This window comes from Phascolarctos cinereus, unplaced genomic scaffold, assembly GCF_003287225.1.
Source record: "Phascolarctos cinereus isolate Bilbo 61053 unplaced genomic scaffold, phaCin_HiC Scaffold_4;HRSCAF=312, whole genome shotgun sequence".
In the NCBI taxonomy this organism is placed as follows: domain Eukaryota; kingdom Metazoa; phylum Chordata; class Mammalia; order Diprotodontia; family Phascolarctidae; genus Phascolarctos; species Phascolarctos cinereus.
Window position 1 is genome coordinate 502,325 of NW_027555847.1, and position 19,959 is coordinate 522,283.

Genomic DNA, 19,959 nt, shown 5'->3' on the forward strand with positions numbered 1-19,959 from the left:
GAACCTGGCCTGGGGCTAGGCCGCTGCTACTGCTGCTCCCCAGATGTTTCCATAGACCTCAAAGTTACCAGAAGTCTTTTCTTTAATTTCAGAGAGGTGGACAGAGCTCAGGCAGGGCGCCTTATTCTAGACGGGTCCCAGAGAGGCGGACAAGCCATTCGCCCCGCGCTCTCCCTCGACCGGGGGCTGGCCTGGCCTGGGGCGGGCGGGGGGGGGGGGAGGCTCAGCCAGCCATAATTAGAGTGTGCTGGTGCTACTGAAGGCCCGCCCTGGTCGGTCCTCACTGGCCTGTCCAGCGAGAGCCCTGGGTAGGGAGGAAGGTGCTCAGTCTTTTTCCTGAAGGTTCTTCTTGCCGTAAGAAGGGATGATGGGATGTGACCGGATAGGATGACAAGACAGGAGTAGACGGGTCGGGAAGGGATAGGATGCAATGGGAGGGCTGGAGGCTAAGGTCTGGCCCGGTCACGTTCCTCCTGAGGTGCCGATTGGCCTGGGAAGATTCAATCGGGTGGTGACAGCAAAAGACTCAAAGCTGCTATGGTGGAAGGGGGGAGCGGGGAGGGGAGAGAGAGAGAGAGAGAGAGAGAGAGAGAGAGAGAGAGAGAGAGAGAGAGAGACAGAGACAGAGAGACAGAGAGAGAGAGACAGAGAGAGACAGACAGAGAGAGAGAGAGAGAGAGAGAGAGAGAGAGAGAGAGAGAGAGAGAGAGAGAGAGAGAGAGATCAGATTAGCAGCATCTCAAGAACCCAGGATGGGCTGTGTTAAGGATAGGGCCCCAGGTACCCTCAGACTGCTTGGAGAAATCACCAAGACCTGGGTGTGGGAAGGAAAAGGGGCCTCAGAGATTGGCTCTGGGGGATCTGTGCATCCAGTTGCCTGCCCTATTCTGCTAGTTAGGAACACAAGACACTGAAATGGCTCTCTGTTCTTGCCTGATGCCCACAAACTTCCCAAATGGGTAGCTGGGGCTCTCCAGTGACCCCAGCTCAGGAAGAAGAGCTGTATTAAAATATGCAAATGATAGACTTAAGTAACCAAATTATGATACTAGACCAAGATTATTAGACTTTCAAAATGTCTGCAGTCTCTGTGCCCAAACTCTTAGCATTGCCGGCCCCCACAGCCAGGCTTGCTTTGGTTTCATGCCTTGAACCTGAAGTTCATTTTCAGAATGATTTCCTCGACCAGAGAACTGCTCTTGTCAATTCGGGAAGTGCTCCCAAAATGGCTATTGGCCAAGGTAACATGCTGGTAACCCCAGTCACCCTTCCTGCCTCCTGCCACTGCATCAGAAAGGTAGGAGGAAGACTCCTTACCCTTACAGCTCCCCTGCAGAGGAGCAGGAAAGAAGCCAATAGAAGTAGTCTTCTTTTTTTCAGGATTTGTAGCCCCTGCCAAAGAGCCCAGAGAGCAGCCCGGCCAGAGGAAGACACCACTTGTGCCTTTCTTCAGCCCTGGTGATCCCCCACTCTCTCCTTCCTTGTGCATTGTTGATATGAATAAAAGCTGAACTCATTTTGCTGCAATCTGCCTAGCCTGGTGAATCCTCAGGTCCTCAGAGCTGCTAGAAGTGCTATCCACAGGCCCCTAGACCAGGGAAGAGCTTGACTGAAAAGCCAAAGCAGATTCCATCTGTCCATCTTTGTTACCCCCTTCCCAGCTTTCATCTCCAGCCCTGCCTCTCTGAGCCTTGCTCTGAAGAGGAGAGTGGGACTTTCATCTTCTCTCTATCTGTCTGGGGCCCAGAAAGCTTCTAACCAACAGAGAAAAAGAAAATTTTCCGATTGGAGCCAGTGGCTTTGAAATTTGAAATGCCTTTTCCAAGTGGGGCTTAGGAAGTCAATCCTAAATTCTGCTCTGAAATGCTCCTCCTTTGTCCAAGGCATCTGCTCAGATCCTTTCAAAACAGGGTGTAGAGCCCTGTACTCCCTCCCCTTTGAGGGGAAGCTCAACCAGACCTCAGTGTTATTTATAAAAATCAAGCCTGTATAGTGGTCAGTGATCAGTTTATATTACTGTTCCATGTTCATTTCAGCCACGTGATCTGTAATGTTAGGTTACAAGTTACAGCTGGAGAGATCAGACACGAACGGTGGTCACGGCAGCTGGTGTGCCAAGAGTGCACCAGCACATACTGCCATGCTGTCCGGGCTTTGCAGAGGTAGAGGTCTCTGACCTCCAAGATTTCACTTCAAAATTAAGTGATAGAGGGGCAGCTAGGTGGCACAGTGGATAGTGCACCGGCCCCGGAATCAGGAGGACCTGAGTTCAAATCCGGCCTCAGACACATAACACTCACTAGCTGTGTGACTCTGGGCAAGTCACTTAACCCCAGTTGCCTCACCAAAAAAAAAAAATTGAGTGATAGAGAAGGGATACTGTGCAAGTCTTACTCCTGACAATTATTACCTTGTTTGATCCTCACAACCACCCTGGGAGGAGGTGCTACTATTATACTCATTTTACAGACGAGGAAACTGAGGCAAACAGAGGTTAAGTGACTTACCCAGGATCATGCAGCTAATAAGTGGGACTTGAACTCAGCTCTTCCTGACTCCAGACCCAGCACTCTACCTGTTGTACTGCCAGCTGCAACAGACGTGATTTCCCGTTTAATGTCCATGTATCTGTGCTTGTGTGTCACCTCCCCTGTTAGACTGTGAGGTCCCTGAAGACAAGGACCATAATTTTTGCATTTCTTTGTGTACTCAGCACTTAGCAGTGCCTGGCACATGGTGAGAACTTAGCTGTTCTTGTTGTTGGACTGACAGGGTTCGTAAGAAGTCTGGACCAATACTAAGCTCGCAAGGCACCCATGGAGGAAAGATGGTTCTACTGGGCCTCAGCATACCTTCTCTTCTCACAAAATCCCATGTACACTTTGCTGGGCAGAGATGAGCAGATAGGCAACTAGGTGGCAAAATGGACAGGGTGCTGGGCTTGGAGACAGGAAGACTCTCTGGCCCCAAACACTTACTAACTGGGTGACCCTGGGCAAGTCACTTCACCCTGTTTACCTCAGTTTATTCATCTGTAAAATGAGCTGGAGAAGGAACTGGCAAGCCACTCCAGTTTCTTTACCAAGAAAACCCCAAATGGGATCACCAAGAGTTGGACATGACTGAAAAACAACCATTCTAATGTAATCACAGAGGGTCCAGATGCCTAGATTGAACCCACCTATAATCCTTAATCAATTTAAAAAGATTATAGAGTTTGGGCCATCAGGTGAATGGCAAATTGTATGTTACAAGAAACATCTTGTGATTTGATGAAAGAATCTGACCTATTTCTGGGACTACACATAAAAATAATCTGGTAGGGGGCTCCTTCAAGGGTTGAAACAATTAAGTGGGGGAAAGAATCCAGTTTGAGAGGTTAAGTTGGAGCTGGAGGAGGGGGAGAGGAGGCAAGGGAAGGAAGGGAGACCCTCCTCCTCCATTGACCACATCTTCTAGAGACAGCGGAGCAGTAGCAGAGAGAAGGATTGCCTGTTGATTCTACCAAGAAACCAACACCACATAGAGACAAGCAGAGAGCTATGGGGAACTTGACAACAACTCTATAAATGGAGAGGCTTTCAGTAATCAGGAGTTGTGGGTTACTCCTTTGCCACCTATCCATGGGCCAGTGTGTATTTGTGGGAAAGTGGACCTCATACTTTTGGGGGAAATTTTTTTAAGTACTGTTCCTGCTATACTATCTTAGTGAATACCTTTGTTTAAAAAAGCTAGATAAGTCACCTGATTTTTAATGGGAAGCATACTGGTAGGGGCTCATGGTTTGACAATACTAGAAATCCAGCCCCTTGTGTTTACCCTCCTAGAACCCTCAACCACTCTCAGCGTACCTGGCCCAACAATGAGTGTGTGTGTGTGTGTGTGTGTGTGTGTGTGTGTGTGTGTGTGTGTGTATGAGGTTGGGGGGTGGGGGTAAGGAGTAGCCCTAGAGGGGGTGTTAAACAAATATGAAAGAGACAGCCCTTGCCCTCAAGAAACTTATGTTCTAATGGGGAAGAAAGCACGGGATGGCAAGCCAAGGAGTGGATGACCATTCCCAGAAATGATGGTACTATTGGTTTGATCGTTGTGTCTGGGAAAAGAAGTGGAAAGAAGGTATGGGGGAAGAGAGGCTAGAGGGATGGGAAGGCAGAGGCTACAATGGCTTGGCTAGACAGCTGAAAGAGCAGCTGAGTGGATGTTTGGCTGAACTGGATATAGAGACGAAATATGGTCTAATGTCTGGGCTCAGCCAGGCACTAGATACTTACGGGCTGGTCTGTACTCATTCAGTGACTAATCAATTGAACTGAGTCCCAGGGCAGGGCCTACTAATCCAGGGGATTAGCTTGCCTTAGGACCAAGGATAGGTTCTGGACATGCTAGATATAGAAGAACATGACAAATAGGGAATAAAATTGTCACGTACTTGTAGCATTTATATAGATAGAAGCAGAGAAACTAATTCACCAAAAAGTGAGTAAGAGATGAATGAGTTCTGGGACCTCCTCCAAGTCCGTCACAGGTCCTGCATTTGGTTCTGGCCATCTCTCTCTGTACCACCTCATGTCAGTCTTTGCATATTCCCTCATATCCTTCATATTTGTAATTTTTGTGGCTCCATAATTGAGACAGAGCCTGGCCAAGTACGTAGGGAACACCCCTCCAAGTCGGTAAGACGGACTTCTAAGTCCTGCTGTTCACACACAGGTCACTTCACTCCTTTAAACATGCGCAGTTTCTGATTTACATCAGTGGAAGGAAGGTTTTCTCTGGGAGTTCTCCACACCCATGAAACTCCACAAGAGAAGACTGCATTGATACACCCCATGTCCTGTTCTCCCTTTTCTGCACATCTAAGTTGTTTCCACTTGGAGGCTGTTCCAATCAGAGCATCTGACCATGATCCCAGGATCCCTTTTTATGACACCCTTGGCTAGGATAGATCTAGCCACTGAATCATTAAGTCAAATAAAGGGTCAGCTTGGCACCTCTTGCTCTATCTGTCACTGTATCGGGCAGCTATGTGTCACCACAGCTGATAGAGTGTGGAGCCTGGAGTCAGGAAGACCTGAGCTCAAATCTAGCCTCAGATACTTACTAGATGTGTGACATTGGGCAAGTCATTGCACCGTGGTCTGCCTCAGTTTCCTTATCTGTAAAAGAGGATAATAATAACACCTACCTGCCAGAGTTGTGAGGAACAGTGAGATAATGATTGTAAAGAGCTTAGCACAGTGCCTGGCACATGGTAACTGCTATACAAACATGAGCTATTATCATTACCTTGCCGGTGACTTTCTGATGACTCATGTAGACATAAATGATACAAAAGTCATCTAGAAGGAAATTGAGGACTTTGGGGCACCATCGATGTCCCTTGAGAGCAAGGACCTCAGAAGAGAAAGGTGAATCTGGGGAGGTGAGCAGGCAGCCAAGAAGCCAGAATTAGGTGAGAGTGGCACCTGGAGGAAGAGCAAAGGGTGCCTCCTAGCAATTGAGTTGGGGGAGGGGGAAGAAGGGTGAGGGGGCGGGAGGAGGAAAGAAGGGGGCGGCTCCCTCCCTAAGGCCAAGAAGAACGTGTGTGTCGAAAGCAAGGACGGGGGAGGGAGAAAACTGCCCGTGGCCCCGCCAAGCTCCACCTATATTGAAACTCGAGGATAACAAAGTAAGGATAGCAGAACAGAGGCCAAGAGCTCTGTTCAGGGCAGACAGACTCTCATCGAGGAACCTCAGAAAATGAAACAAAATGCAAAATGGATGAGCGACAAGAACCCCAAACTGGAGACCAGAACACAAAGGAGGCAAGGTTGGCCTCGTGGGCGTGAATGAGGCCCAGAATTAGACCACAGCTTGGTGAGGGTCCCCGTTGGTTCAAAAGACAAAGGAAGATAAAGGGGATGGGGGAATGGGGCGTTAGTGTACCATGAGAAGACATACTGGTGTGAGAAAATTCAGGACCCAGAGGAAAGATTCTTGGGTGAGTAAATAGAGTAATAGAGTGAAAACCAGACGCAATCTTTTCTTCAGACGCAGGAACCAGCTAGACAGAAAATGGAAATCCATGAGAACTTTGGGAGGCATCACAAGCCTGGCGCTATCATGATTTGTTAACGACGCGGGACTTCGATTACCCAGAGCAGAGCAGCTAATAACTTCTTGACTGCCTTAACAATGATAATTTCATCCTTCAGCAAGTGGAATAAGGGAAAGTGGGAAATTTTATTCTACATTGGATTCTCACCAATTTAATTTGTCTTGTTTAACAATGAATATTTGTTATAAGAGTTTTGTTTTTCTTTTTTAATGGGGGAAAGGAGAGAAAAAAATCTTTGTTAATTGAAAAAAAAAAGCATTCTCACCAAGAAGGAAGAAGTGGTTGCTGGAGCAGAAGTGATGAAAACTTTGGAGGTAAAGGGTCACTCTATCCTAGAATTCATGCTAGAGAAAGCTTAGGTCGGCAGATTTTAAATGGTAGAGAAACAGTCGACAGAATCTCACTAAATAAAGTTCTGCAGTGGTGGTCAGAGACAGAGAGAGAAAGCTCACCAGTATTTAATTCTGTGGGCAAAAAGAGAGAGAGAGAGAGAGAGAGAGAGAGAGAGAGAGAGAGAGAGAGAGAGAGAGAGAGAGAGAGAAACAATTTGATTTAGGAGGAAGAGGGAACATTGTCTGAAGAGAATCATGTGCATATACAGGGAACTCATTCCACAACTTAGATTTTAAAAGACACATGAGGAAAAAAGACACCCAGGCAGAGATCAGAAAATAATGCCAACCTGTGGCCCAGTCCTGTGAGAAAAGCATCAGGCTTGCAGAGGGAAACTCGGATGAGCTGAGTCAGACAAGGAGAATTCCATTCAGTAAAGCAAGTATCCTGGTTGCCTTGGATTTGTTTAAATGTTTTTAATCTTCTCTCCCCACCCCCAAACTCTTCCCTTTTCCTCACTTCCCTCCTAATGGAGCCAATTGTTAGAATTAATAGTTCAAGCTTGTTCACCTCAAAATCTGCAACCCACAAATCAGGGCTTCATTGCTATGTTGATTTCTACTCTAGACCTAAGAAAGTGGTGGGAAAACATTAATAATGCAAATTATACTTAAAAGTGTGTCTTCAAAACATCTTTTCCCCCTTCTAGAGAGCCGTTCTGTTGAACGTTCACCAACATCATCATTTCCCACCCACTCCTTCCAGATTTCAACCTCTCTTGTGACACAGGAGAACGATATAGCCAAAACAACCAATGACCAAGTATCCAGTCGTCTCCTAATCATCTCCCACCTCTTTGCTGAGATTGAGGAAGTATGTGCCTTTGTCTCTTTTCTGGGACCTTCATTAGCTTTTTTGTTACATATAGTTCTACTTCCTTTTGAGCATCTCTTCATCTTCCTTGTCATTTTGTATTTTGTTCTCCTTGTCTTGTGTATTTCACTCTGTCACTGCCCATCTTTCCCTAAATTCCTTCCATTTACCCTTTCTTACTGAACAATCATCCATTACATTCATATACCAGTCTTTCAGCCATTCCCCAATTAACAGGAGACTCCTTTACCTCCACTTCTTTGCTGCCACAAAAAGGGCTTCCATGAACATTCTAATACATCTATGGTACCTTTGTTTCTGTCTTGGACTCCCTTGGGGTCAGAATATTTTATTAAAGGATTGAACACTTATAGAGGAGATTGGGGATCACAAAGAGACTGTGTGATTTCAGTAATCCAGACTAATTTCATTCCCTTTTTGCCAGGGTTAGCAAAATGGTAGATATAGGGGAACAGTTTCAGGGGAAATGATTGTTTTAGGAGCCTGTAGTTCTTATGCAGAAGAGAGAAGCATGTTAAATGATAAACTGAGGGGGAGGAGTTTGAAATAGCTGAATACACAAGGAATAGTCATCAGTGGTTCAATGTCAGCATGACTGGAGGTCTCCAGTAGAGTGTCTCATGGCTTGCTTCCTGTTTGGTCCTATGCTTCTATTAATGACTTTGACAATATGCTCACAGACCTGCAGATGATACAAAAGTTGGAAGGGCCACAAGACAGTGGATGCCAGAGGAAGGATTCAAAAAGATCTCGGCGGGCTAGGGCATTGGGCTGCCTCTAATATGAGGAGACACAGTAAAGATAAGAGTATTGTGCTGCTACTACATCGCAAATGGGGGATGGGGGAGGCAAGGTTAAACAATGCTCCATATCTGGAGGTTTAGTGGACTTTCAGCTCGGGATGAGTCACTGGAAGAGCTGAATAGCTTGCCACCTTTAAACGTCTTGAAAAGGCAGCAATAGAAGAGTTACTTTGTTGCTGATGTTTTTAAATATATTTTTATTTCATTAAATATTTCCCAGTTATATTTTTTAGAATTTTTAAACATTAATTTCTTAAAATTTTGAGTTCTCTTCCAGCCCTCCCCTATCCACTGAGAAGGCAAGAAATATGTCAATTCTTGCAAATATTGTCCAAGTTTTGCAAAACATGGGTTACTTGTTTTTTAGAAATTCATATGAATTTGCTTGTGAATCCACCTGGGTTGATCACCTTGTAAGAGAGTTCTTTAATAGTCCATGTGATCTCTCCTTGGGAGATGGGTCTTTCTGCCTGTTCTACTTCTCATTTTGTTGTTTCTGCATTTCATACTTCTGTAAATAATTATCTATTTCTTCTGGTTTCTCCTATTTATTGTCAGAGCTATGAGACATAATCTCTGATAGTTTTCTTGGTTTCTTTTCTCCTTTATTATCTCTCCTTTCTCATTTCTAATTTGGATGATTTAGAGTTGCTCCCTTATTTAAAAATGAGATTTCTTCTTTGTTCATCAGTTTTGTTCATCTTGTCAAAGCCAGCTGGTAAATTTCCTTTTCCTATCAGCAGTTTCCAGTTTCCATTTGTATTGATCTCCACTTTCATCTTGCCCATTTTGCTTCTGCTTCCAGTGAGTTTGTTGCATTTCTGAGGTTTGGGTTTGGGTTGTTTTTTCTTTTTTTGGTAGAAATGTAATTCGTTGTTTTTTTCTCTTTCTTATTAAAACAGGCACTATTCCATTCTAGAAAATTCCCCCTAGGTACTATATTTAGTGTATCTCATAGATTTGGCAAAATGGGTAGTATTATGTTGTCAATATTTTTTTTAAGCTGATCTTGCCAGCCGGTGTTGGCTGGTGGATAGAATTCAGCGATACCTGGGTGTGGATCCTGTGTCCACCACATGCTGGGTTAGGTGGCCGTAGACTAGTCACAGAATCTCTCTGATCCTTAGAAATTTCTACGTTCATAAAATGGTAATCCTGTACCTATCCCATAGGACAACTGGGTGGTGCAAACAAGATACTATCAGTAATGCACCATGAACAAATTATTCGCTTCAAATAATGATACTATTATTACTCTTATTAGAATTCTTCTTTTGTTCACTCTTCAACAAAAAACGTTTGTACCTCCCAGGCAGACTGACACCTCACATGGATATGTCGAGACTGACTTCATTGCTTGATCATTCAACAAACATTTGAGGTATAAAAATGAATATTCTTCACTTTTTCTATTGAGTTTTCTTCACATCAGTCAGGTAGTAAACATTTATTAATAACCTCCTATGTCTGGGCACTATGCTAAGTGCTAGGATATATAAAGAGGCAAAAGTCAGCCCCTGCTCTCAAGGACTTCACAGGCTAATGGAGGGAGACAATATGCAAACAAATAGATACTAACCAAGCTATATACAGGATAAATAGGAAATAATTAACGGAGAGAAGGTACAGGAATGAAGAGGGTTAGGGAAAGGCTTCCTGTAGGTTGGGAGATTTCAGCTAGGACTTGAAGGAAGGCAGGGAAGTCATTAGTTGGAGCAGAGGAAGAGTGTTCCAGGCATGGAGGACAACCAGAGAGAATGCCCAGAGCCAAGAGATTGAGGGTCTTGTTCGTGGAACAGCCAGGAGACCAGTGTCTCTGGATCAACAGGAGACTTGTCCAGGAGAAAGGTGTAAGTGGAGGGGGTGGCTCATTATGAAGGGCTTTGAATACCAAACAAAGGATTCTGCATTTGATCCTGGAGATGATAGAGAGTCAATGGAGTTTATTGAGTAGGTGGCCTGTACTTTAGGAAAATCACTTTGGTGGCTGAATGATGGATGGACTGGAGAAAGGGAAGGAAAGGGAATAAGCATTTAATTTATGTATAGCACCTACTGTGTGCCAACCAATAGGCTAAGAGCTTTCCAAATACTGTTTTATTTGATCTGCACAATAACCCTGTGATGTAGGTGCTGTTATCATCTTCATTTATAGAAACTGAGGCAAACAAAAGTTAAGTGATTTGCCTAGGGTCACACAGCTAGTTGATATCTGAAATCATATTTGAACTCATGTCTTTGGACTCCAAGCCCAGCATTCCATCCACTGAGGCATCAGTGGGGGAGAGACTTGAGGCAGGCAGATGCACCAGCATCTTTTAGAAGAGTCCAGGTAGGAGGTGATGGGGGTCTATATGGGGGAGGGGGTGCAGTTCAGAATTTGCCACATACAGTTTGATTGAAATGTTTTTCGTGTCTATGATCTCTTTATGTTGGATATTCCAATACTCGATATCCCACTGCTTTCCCATTTGAGGCTATTTCTACTTTTACAAACCTGAAGTTTTCCTAAGACATGCTTGTTGATTGACTAGTTGATGGATTTTACTGAAGAACTATTTGGCACCAAACACACCTAAAGCCAGACCTGATGCTCTGTCCTCGCTTCCACGTCTCAGAGTCCCTGCTTCCTTCATGACTCAGCTCGAGTACCACTTTCCATAAGGGACCTTTCCTGGCTCCCTCTCCCCCAGCTGCTGGTGTTTTCAATGCTAACATCACCTTGTCATTACTTTGTATGTACCCACATGAACTCATGCTTGTACGTGTGCCCCCTTAGAAGTCAAATTCTTTAGAAAGGGAGAGGTAGAATGGGGTAAATTATCTCACTAAAAAAAAAAGAAAAGAAAAGGCTCTTACAGGGGAGGGGAAACAGGGGAAGGTGAGAGAGAATGAGTGAATCTTATTCTCACAGGATTTGGCTTAAGGAGGGAATGACATACACACTCAATTGGGTATGGAAATCTGTCTTACCCTACAGGAAAATAGGAGGGAAGGGGACAAGGGAGCAGGGGGATGGTAGAGAGAAGGGCAGATTGGGAAAGGGGTTATCAGAAGGAAGTACTTCTGAGGAGGAACAGGGTCAAAAGAAATAGAATAAATGAGGGGGGGCAGGATAGGATTAAGGGAAATAGAGTTAGTTTTTCACAACATGTCTACTATGGACATGTTTTGCATAACTGCACATGTACAACCTATATTGAGTTGCTTGCCTTTTCAATGAGGGTGGGTGGGGAGGGAGGAAGAGAGAAAATTTGAAACCTAAAGTTTTAAAAACATATGTTTAAAGAAAAATGTTTTCACATGCTACTGGGAAATAAGAAATACAGGAAATGGGGTACAGAAGTCTATCCTGCCCTACAGGAAAATAGAATGGGAAAGGGATAAGAGAAGGGGAGGGGAGAGATAGAAGAGAGGACAGACTAGGGGAAGGGATATTCAGAATGTATGCCATCTTGGGGTGGGGGGAGGGGGGGAGATGGGATGAAAATTTGGAATTCAAAATCTTGTGGAAGTGAATATTGAAAACGAAAACTAAATAAATAAATAAAATTTTTTTAAAAGGCAAATTCTTTGAAGACATGGATTGTTTTACCTTGTATCTTTCATTCTGCAGTACCTGTCATACAGTAGGTGCTTAATAACTGCCTCTCAATTGCTTATCGATAGTCTCTCACTTTATAGAAACCCTGCAGCAAAAAATAACCCCCTTGTTTGTCTCCTTTAATATTTCCATCAGTGCCACACTGGCTTTTTGTGATTTGGGATAGCATGATGAATTTTAGAACACTGTTTCATTTTGAATCAACTTAAATCTTAAAGTTAAATGTGTTTCCTGTAAACAACAAGTAAGCAAACTAAAATATTGCTTCTCCCAAGACATGGAGTGGTTTCTTTTGAAATCTTCACATCTCTGCTATTTAGAGTGGTATGTAATATGGTTTATGACGTCAGCACTCTTTGGCTCGTTTATTTTCTCTTTTTGTTTTTTATTATCTATGTTGAAACCATTTTCCCCCTTCTTTGTGTTTCTATTTGTGAGTTTCTTTTTCTATTTTTTTTTAAAGTTTTTACTTTTAGGCATTTGGGGTTAAGTGACGTGCTCAGGGTCACACAGCTAGTAATTGTCAAGTGTTTGGTCTGAAGCCAGATTTGAACTCAGGTCCTCTTTACTGTAGGGCAGGTGGTCTATCCACTGTACCACCTAGCTGCTCCTATTTGTGAGTTTCTTGAGAGGCAAGTCAGAGGCCTGGTTCCCTCCCACCCTTTCATGCCAGCATTTTAACTAGACAGTCCTCCTAGAATTCTGCCCACACATCCCATGCCGTTAGATCCTCGTCTATTCTTCCTTTGCAAGTGCAGCTTAGCACAGGGGTAGGGACCTTCAGCCTCAAGACCACATGTGGCCCTCTAGGTCCTGAAGTGTGGTCCTTTGACTGAATCCAAACAAAATTTAGACTCAGTCGAAAGGCTGCACTTGAGGACCTAGAGGGCCACATGTGTCCTCAAGGCCACAAGTTACCACCCTTGGGTTAGCATCACCCTTCTCCACCTGATCCCAGGCCCTTTCACTCTCCTGAGGGCTCAGACCCATTGACAGCTTGAAGACTGGCCATGTTTTCTCTCCCACTAACTGGGACCAGAGTTTGCTCGGCAGAGGCCACCCAGTCATTTGGTGGCTTCACTCCTGGTTCTCTCTTCTCTCCCTCCTGATTCCTGTTCTAAGCCAGGTAGCCCCTTAATGCCTCCAGGTCACTTCCCTTTAACACACATTTAAAAGTGACTGGCAAAGAGAGAGCAGAGCACAGTGGGCCATGACCGTAACAGCCTCCCCACTGGTCTTTATATCTACCGCTAAGTGGAAAGTAAGACAGATGTCCCCAGGATGCCTCATATCTCTGGATCTTGTTCAGAGAACTCTCTAAACTTACCCATTTAGACCACAGTTTCCTGAGCCATTGCTCCAGGCTTCTAGGTGATAATCAGCTGTAAATGGCCCTGTCTGAATGAGCCACACCTTGACCACTGAAGGCCTATAGATAGTGTTCCCAAGGAGCCTTGGGGCTCCTCATTAGCTTTGGGATCTTCAAGCCTCTCAGGGGCTGCCACACCTGTTGAGATGACATCTTTAGGTCTAGAGTTGAGAGGGAGGGCTAGTACCAGGAACCAGGCCCACAGCCTAAGATGTAGGCTACCGGTCAATCAGGAAGTGTTTATTTACTTTGTGCTAGGCAGAGACAGAAATGAAATGGCCCTGCCCTCAGGGAGCTTACCTCCTACCAGAGAAGGCAGCACCTACAGAATTGAGTCTTCCAAAATAAAGACAAGGTAGTTGTCTGGGGCAGTAGCAGCTGAGGAAATCAGAAAAGGCTTCCTGGAGAAGGTGGCTTTTGTGCAGAGCCCTGAAGGCACCACGGGTTCTAAGCCACACAAAAGTGGGGGAGAGGGAAGTGTGCCTGTTTGAATGTCACTGGTATTCCACTTCCCATTCGACCCCAAGTAGCCTTCCACCAACCAGACCCCTGAAGAAACCTTTTAATTAAAGACGGGATTGAATTTGGTTTCACCCACAGTTGGAAAACCTCCTTCATCTCCCCGGAGCCCAGAAGCAGCAACACATCTCCTTGTCCTGTAATAGGCCAGAGAAACGAGTGTCTCTTGGTGTGGATGAAGAAAGATACCTCTCTCTTTGGCAGTGGTGCCAGGGCCACCATGATTGCAAGGGCAGCAGGGGGTGCTGAAGAGGCAAAGTGCTCCGGTGAATCATTTAAATGTCACAGCATCTCAGAGCTGGAAGCGGGACCGGATGAGAATCTCCCTTGGAGCACCCCTGAGGAGGGCTCGGGGATGCCGTCCAGGGAGGGGACCCTATGCCCTCCGAGGCAGCCCACTGTGCTTTTAGACAGCTCCAATTGGGAAGCTATTTTGCCCTCGTCACTGCCAGAGGCCACAGAACCTCCTTCCCTTCAATGGTTTGCAGCCCCCACCCACCCACCCAGGCTGACCACTGCCATTCTTATGACTCCAGGCACTCCCCCACCTGGGTGCATTCCTCTAGCTTATTAGCACCCTTCCTAAAGCACCCTGAGCACAGGCTCTGGGAAGAAGCTGTCAGCGGCAGCTTAGCCTTCCAAGAGCCCAAGGACATACTAGCCTTCCTGGCCTCTGGGCTGACTCTCATCTGGAAGATGAGAAAGAACAAATCATGCCGTGTGTCCTGCCTGTGTGATCACTTTGGAAGAAGCTCAAGGAAATGACTTCTCAAGAGTCCAGAACTGGGGCCTGTGTGCTGAAAGCTGAGAACAGGCCAGCGAGGGGTGGAGATCACACAAGGCCCTTGGGTAGGAACACCCACAGAGGCTGCGGGTGCAGCCTGAGTCTGGTCCACACATTCTCCCCAGGATTCGGCCACTGGCCAACTGAAGGCAGCCTCTACCAGGGGTCCTTGGGGTACAGCCCCCTTCCTGCCATCACCCTGAGGGTGTCTTAGGAAACTGTCCCTTGTGACTCCAGGAATCCCTCTTGAGCCCTTCTGTCCTATCCAAAGGCTGTGTCTCAGTCTCTCTGGCTGAGTGACCTGTCCAGAGTCACATGGGAAGCCAGGGATAGAGTGAGGATCTGAACCCAAGTCTCTTGACCCCGTGCTGTCTCTGGCACACTCTGGCCAGGTCACCTCTTCCGGGGCTCTTCCCTCTTTTTGCACCCTCTTCACCTGTGATGTGGTGGAAGCCAGAGGCTTGCCTCCCAAGGAGAAATGTCCGTGTTTTTCTTGGAGTTGCTAAAGGCACAGGGAGCTCTGAGGAGCTGCTCTGGATGGAGTCCCAGGACACACAGGCTGCATGCCCACCACCAAGTGAGGTCACTTCTGAGGACTGGCCACGTCCCTCAGGCCGTGAGCCCATAACATGGAAGAGGAAATAGGGGAGGGTGGAGCCACATAGACATTTCCATTTCCCCGTCCTTGCCCAACCAAAGACACCTGCATGGGAACTTGGTGGCTGGGACCTGCCTGTGACCTGAGCAGGCTACACCAGGCTCCCCCAGCTTCCAGAGGGCTTGTCCTTGACCAGACTGATGGGATGGAGCCAAAAAGTCATCTAGAGTAGAGACCCTAATGAAAGAATCCCCTGCACCATCGGCAGAGACATCCGTACCATGTTCAGGCTCTGCCCTTCCTGCCCATGCTGCTCTTTGGACTGGCCTCTGCACTTTCTTCGTGAACATCAATGACCACCGGTGGATTTAAAGGGGTCCGGACAACCAGAGATGAAGGGGGACCCTGCTTACAGAATCTGCCTCAGCAGCCACTTCTGAAGCAGTGAGGAGCCCTTTGTGCCAGGGACCATGCCCAGTAGGCAAGCTCTGCCGTGTGGAGGCACACTCACACATGCCCTGCTGCCCTAAACTGTCTGCCATTTCTCCCATGAGGCCGAGGCTCTCCCTGCCCAGATGTTCCTGCATCCTGAGAAGGCATTGGGGAGCCAAGCCCCAGCATCCTCAGTCTTGGCTCACTGGGGCGTCATGGCTCTGAGATGCTGTCATCACAGCAGCAGCATCTCTGCCATGCCCAGGAAAGCAGATACAGGTGGTTCCCAGAGGGTCAGAAGAGCCTTCAGGCTTTTGTTTCCAGTTAGGACCCAAATGGAACCTAAATGCTTATTTCTGTGCCTATGCAGCCTCACGAGGAGCCCTCCAGGCCTCTATCCTCAGAGCCCCTGTGCACTCAGCTTGCCCCCCCCCACTATAATCCCACCAAGCGGGCTGCTCCTGTGGCCTGTGCTCCGTAATCGGCTCTTTTTTCAGGGCTGCAGCTCAGATGTCAGGCATCTGTGGTAACTGTCCTAATGAGGCCAGCACTTGATTCTCCTTAGCCTTCCTGAGTCACTGACCACTGGAAGCTGGCCCGGGGTATTTCTCTTTCCCTTAGCCAAGGACCTCCATTGCCCAGGAGTGATGCCTCCTCTCAGTTTCCTTGGGGATCTCATTAAGCCTGCCATGACCTTGGCCCCATCTGCACGCTTTTGGTTGTCTTCCTCTCAGCATCCTTCTTCTCTCTGGACAATGTGTCCTGCCGCTGACCCAAAGCTCACTGGCTTGTCTGAGAATCAGACGTTCACCAACAAATCCAGGCTGGAAGAGACTGGATCCCCATTGGCTGTCCTTGGTGGCCTGGTGGAGAGCAATATTTTTGAAAAAAGCAACCCTTGTAGACCCCAAGTTTCCCAGGACCCCAGTGCAGTGATGCCCTTGTTGGTGGGTCAAGAGGAGATGCCACATGGGCTCTGCCAAGCTAGGAAGACACAGGTAGCCCCAGGCATCCTCTGAGACCAATGGCATCGGTGACACTGGGGGGCCATAGGGGCTGCCCCAGGCTCAGGGACAGACAGGAGATGGGACTTACCCAGCAGCCCCTGGGGTATTGATTGGGAGATAGGTCATGATTCCTAGAAGAGCCCCCTCTTCTGGGATAAGAAGTAGAGTTCCTACCTGAGCGACCAAGTGACAGCCAAGATAACATCACTCCCATGTAGAGATAACATGCATGCCCATCATATACATGCATGAGTAAATGAAGCACACGCCATGCCTAAGAACATAGAACACAATAAGACAATGTCTAGCTCATACACCCACACCCCCAGGTGTTACCAAAGTTTGTTAAAGCTTCAGGGTCACATGGGCAGGAATGTCGGAGATCTGTGTTCCAGTCTTGGCTCTGCTAACCCAGTGGTCCAGCTATTCACCTTCTCTGGGCCTCAGTGAGGGGTGGGGTGTAAGCTCTGTAGGAGCCTTTTGGCTCATTCCACTGGTAAATTTCCTGATTTCTTTCCTGGCCCGGGTGGGCTTCTGTTCTCCCTGTCTCCACCATGCCTGAGGTCCCTGAATGGACCCTCTGACATGCTATAACATAAAAAGGAATCCACTTGACATTTCTTGTTCGGAGGGTGCTATTTAACTTGTTAAGTGGGGACATGGTGAGGGGGAGGAATTGGACCCAGCTGGAAGGGAAGTTTCTCCTAACAGGTCTAATGGAAGCTTCTTATGTCATAGTGTTTAAGCACTGTGTGGCCAGGCTGGCAAACTAGGGAGGTCTGTCTAAAAGCCTTCATCTCTGGAAGAGTAATTGAGCAATTGCCAATATTCTTGTCCCACCTCCTGAGAGGCAAAGGTACAGGCCAGGGATGGCACATGGAGTACATGGCAAAAGAGGGGTTTCCATCAAAGGGCCAAATGCACTAATGCATGTGAGCTCCCCAAAATCACTGCTGAGGGAAACACTAACTCTCTGGCTTGGCTGAGGACCGAAGATCCTCAAGGTCACTGAGGCATCCTGAGGAGCAGGACTTGGTGGGCAGCAGAGACAGGAACAAGGCTGGGTACAGACAAAAGCATCACCAATGAGCTTGTGCCTAGAAGAAGGGCATGTGTGGCTAGAAGAGCCAATCCTAGGGCACCAGGGATGGCAGGAAGCTGGACCAGCCATTAGATGCATCTGATTCAACTCTTCAGTGTGCACCCGTCCCTTTCAACCACAAATATCATAACCCTCTAGTAATGAAGAAGTGGCCATCAGAACTCGTTGGGGAAGAAAAGTCCACTGGGGATGAAGAGAGAGAATTCCAGGCATGGGGGATAAGCAGTAAACATCCCCAGAGTCAGGAGATGGAGTGTTTGATGTCCCTTGATTGAAGAGTGTGTGGGAATGGGGAAAGGAGTGTAAGGCATAAAACTTGAAAGGCAGAGAGGCCAGGGTATGAAGGTCCTTGAATGCCAAACTGTAGATTTTGTGTGGGATCCTGGAGGTGATGGGGAGCCACTGGCTCCCTTGAGTAGACAGAAGGGTGATGTGGTTAAAGCTGAGTGGATCGAATTGCTTTGGCAGCTGAGCATTGAATGGATCACAGCGGGGAAAGATCAGGAAGACCAGTCACTGGATTGTAGCAGGGGTCCAGGTGTGTGAAGTGAAGCATGGTTGCCATGTCAGAGGAGACAAGGGAGCAATTGGATATGGGGGCAGTGAGAAAGAGTGAGGAAGCAACGATGATGACACCTGGATGATGAGCCTGGATGGTTGTAAGGATGGTGGTACCCTGGACAGAGGTGGGAAAGTTTGGAAGGGGGGCAGGGCTGGGAAGATAGTGAGTTTAGTTTTGGAAATGTTGAGTTTCTGTGTCTAAAGGATGTCAAGTTCAAGATATCTGACAGTTGGAGATGTGAGAGGTCAGGACTGGAGAAGTAGATCTAAGAATCCTGTACAGAGAGGAGATCACCGAATCCACGGGAGCTGGTGAGATCACCCAGTGAAATAATAGAGAGGGAAGAATAGAGCCCAGGACAAAACCTTGTGGGATGCCCATCTACATAAGGAACCAGTAAAGGAGACTGGGAAAGAGTGGTCAGACAGGCAGGAGGGGAACTAGGAGAGAGCAGGCTCATGAACAACTAGAAAGTAGAGAGTATCAGGGAAAAGAGAGTGACCAAATGTGTCTGCAGAGAGGTCAAGTAGGACAAGGAACATCCCTTGGATTTGGTCATTGAGAAGGTCATTGGCAACACTGGAGAGAACAGTTCTGGGGGAATGATGAGGTCTAGAACCACACTGTGGAGTTCAGAAGAGAAGGAAATGGAGGCCTTTGCAAGTTGGCCACCAAGGTGAAGAAAGACATGGAAGGTAGCCAGGGGGAACATGAGGGTCAAGTGAGGCCTTCTTGCTGATGGGGGGGTATGGGCATGTTTGTAGGCAGTAGGGAAGCACCCAGGACATAAGAGGAGATCAGCTATCTGAGGGAGAGTGGGGAGGACGGGGGGAAATCTGGAGAGGCAGAATGGAATGGGATCAATCGTGCATATGGAGAGTTTGTGCTTGGAGATGAGAAGGGCCACCTCTTCATGGGCCACAGGGGTGAAGGTGGAGAAGGTGGCAGAACTCTTTTGGGAGATGTTAGCTAGGGAGGAAAGGAGGAGAGCAGCTCTCAGTGAAAGGCCACATTTTTCAGTGAAATCAAAGGCAAGATTCTCAGCTGACAAGGGGAAGCAGTGGTGATCTCTGGCTTCCACAAGAGCTGAAGTCCTCTGCTCCTTGGACAGGATTGCTAGGTTAGTGGAGCAAAAGCACATCTCTGGCCTGCAGGGAGACACTTGGTCAAGTCACTCACAACATCCCTGTGACAAGATGGTTAGGTTTGTGCTGGAATCACAGTCAGCTGATTGACTCAGAACTGATCCAAGAGGAGGATTCTGAGCACGCTGAGTAAAAGGTGATTTTCCGCTGACCCTCATCCACCCTATCCAGCAAGCCTGCAGGCACCACCTGCTAGGTCGATGCTGCCCCATGCTCAGTGCTCCAGGTATAGAGACAAAACTGTCCCTGCTTCTGGGAAACATCTATTCTGTGACGTCTGGGGAAAAGCCACAGGGCCCTGCAGTGGGGCTGGTTCTGTCCAATAATTTTAGCAATGGAAGCCATCTTCATGGTGTAGTGAAGTTGGGAGGACCGACTGGGGAGTGGGCTTAGGTTTGTTGGGCTTGGCTCTAGCTGGATGGGTGAAGGAGACCTGTTTGGGCAACTTTCTGCTCAATATGAGAGAAAACTTCCTCACTATTAAGAGCTAACTTGAAAAGTAATGAGCTCCCCATCTCTGGGGGTCTTAGAGCCAAGGCTGGACAACCATTTATATGTATGTTAGGATGAGGAATCCTGACGTGGTAAGAGTTGAGCCAGATGGCCACTGGGGTTCCCTCTTCCCCTCTGGACTTTCTAGGGCTCCAGAAGTCTGACCACAAACAGGAAGCATTTCAGGGTTGTGCCCAAATGCCTCAGTCCCATCTCTG

The 19,959-nt window shown here is 47.2% G+C and overlaps 1 protein-coding gene across 1 annotated transcript in view; it reads left to right on the forward strand.

The window, feature by feature from the left end:
- The window catches only part of CALCR (calcitonin receptor), a 140,128-nt gene that overhangs the window by 1,529 nt on the left and 118,640 nt on the right, over nucleotides 1-19,959 (forward strand). The gene's annotated exons all lie outside the window — the stretch shown is intronic.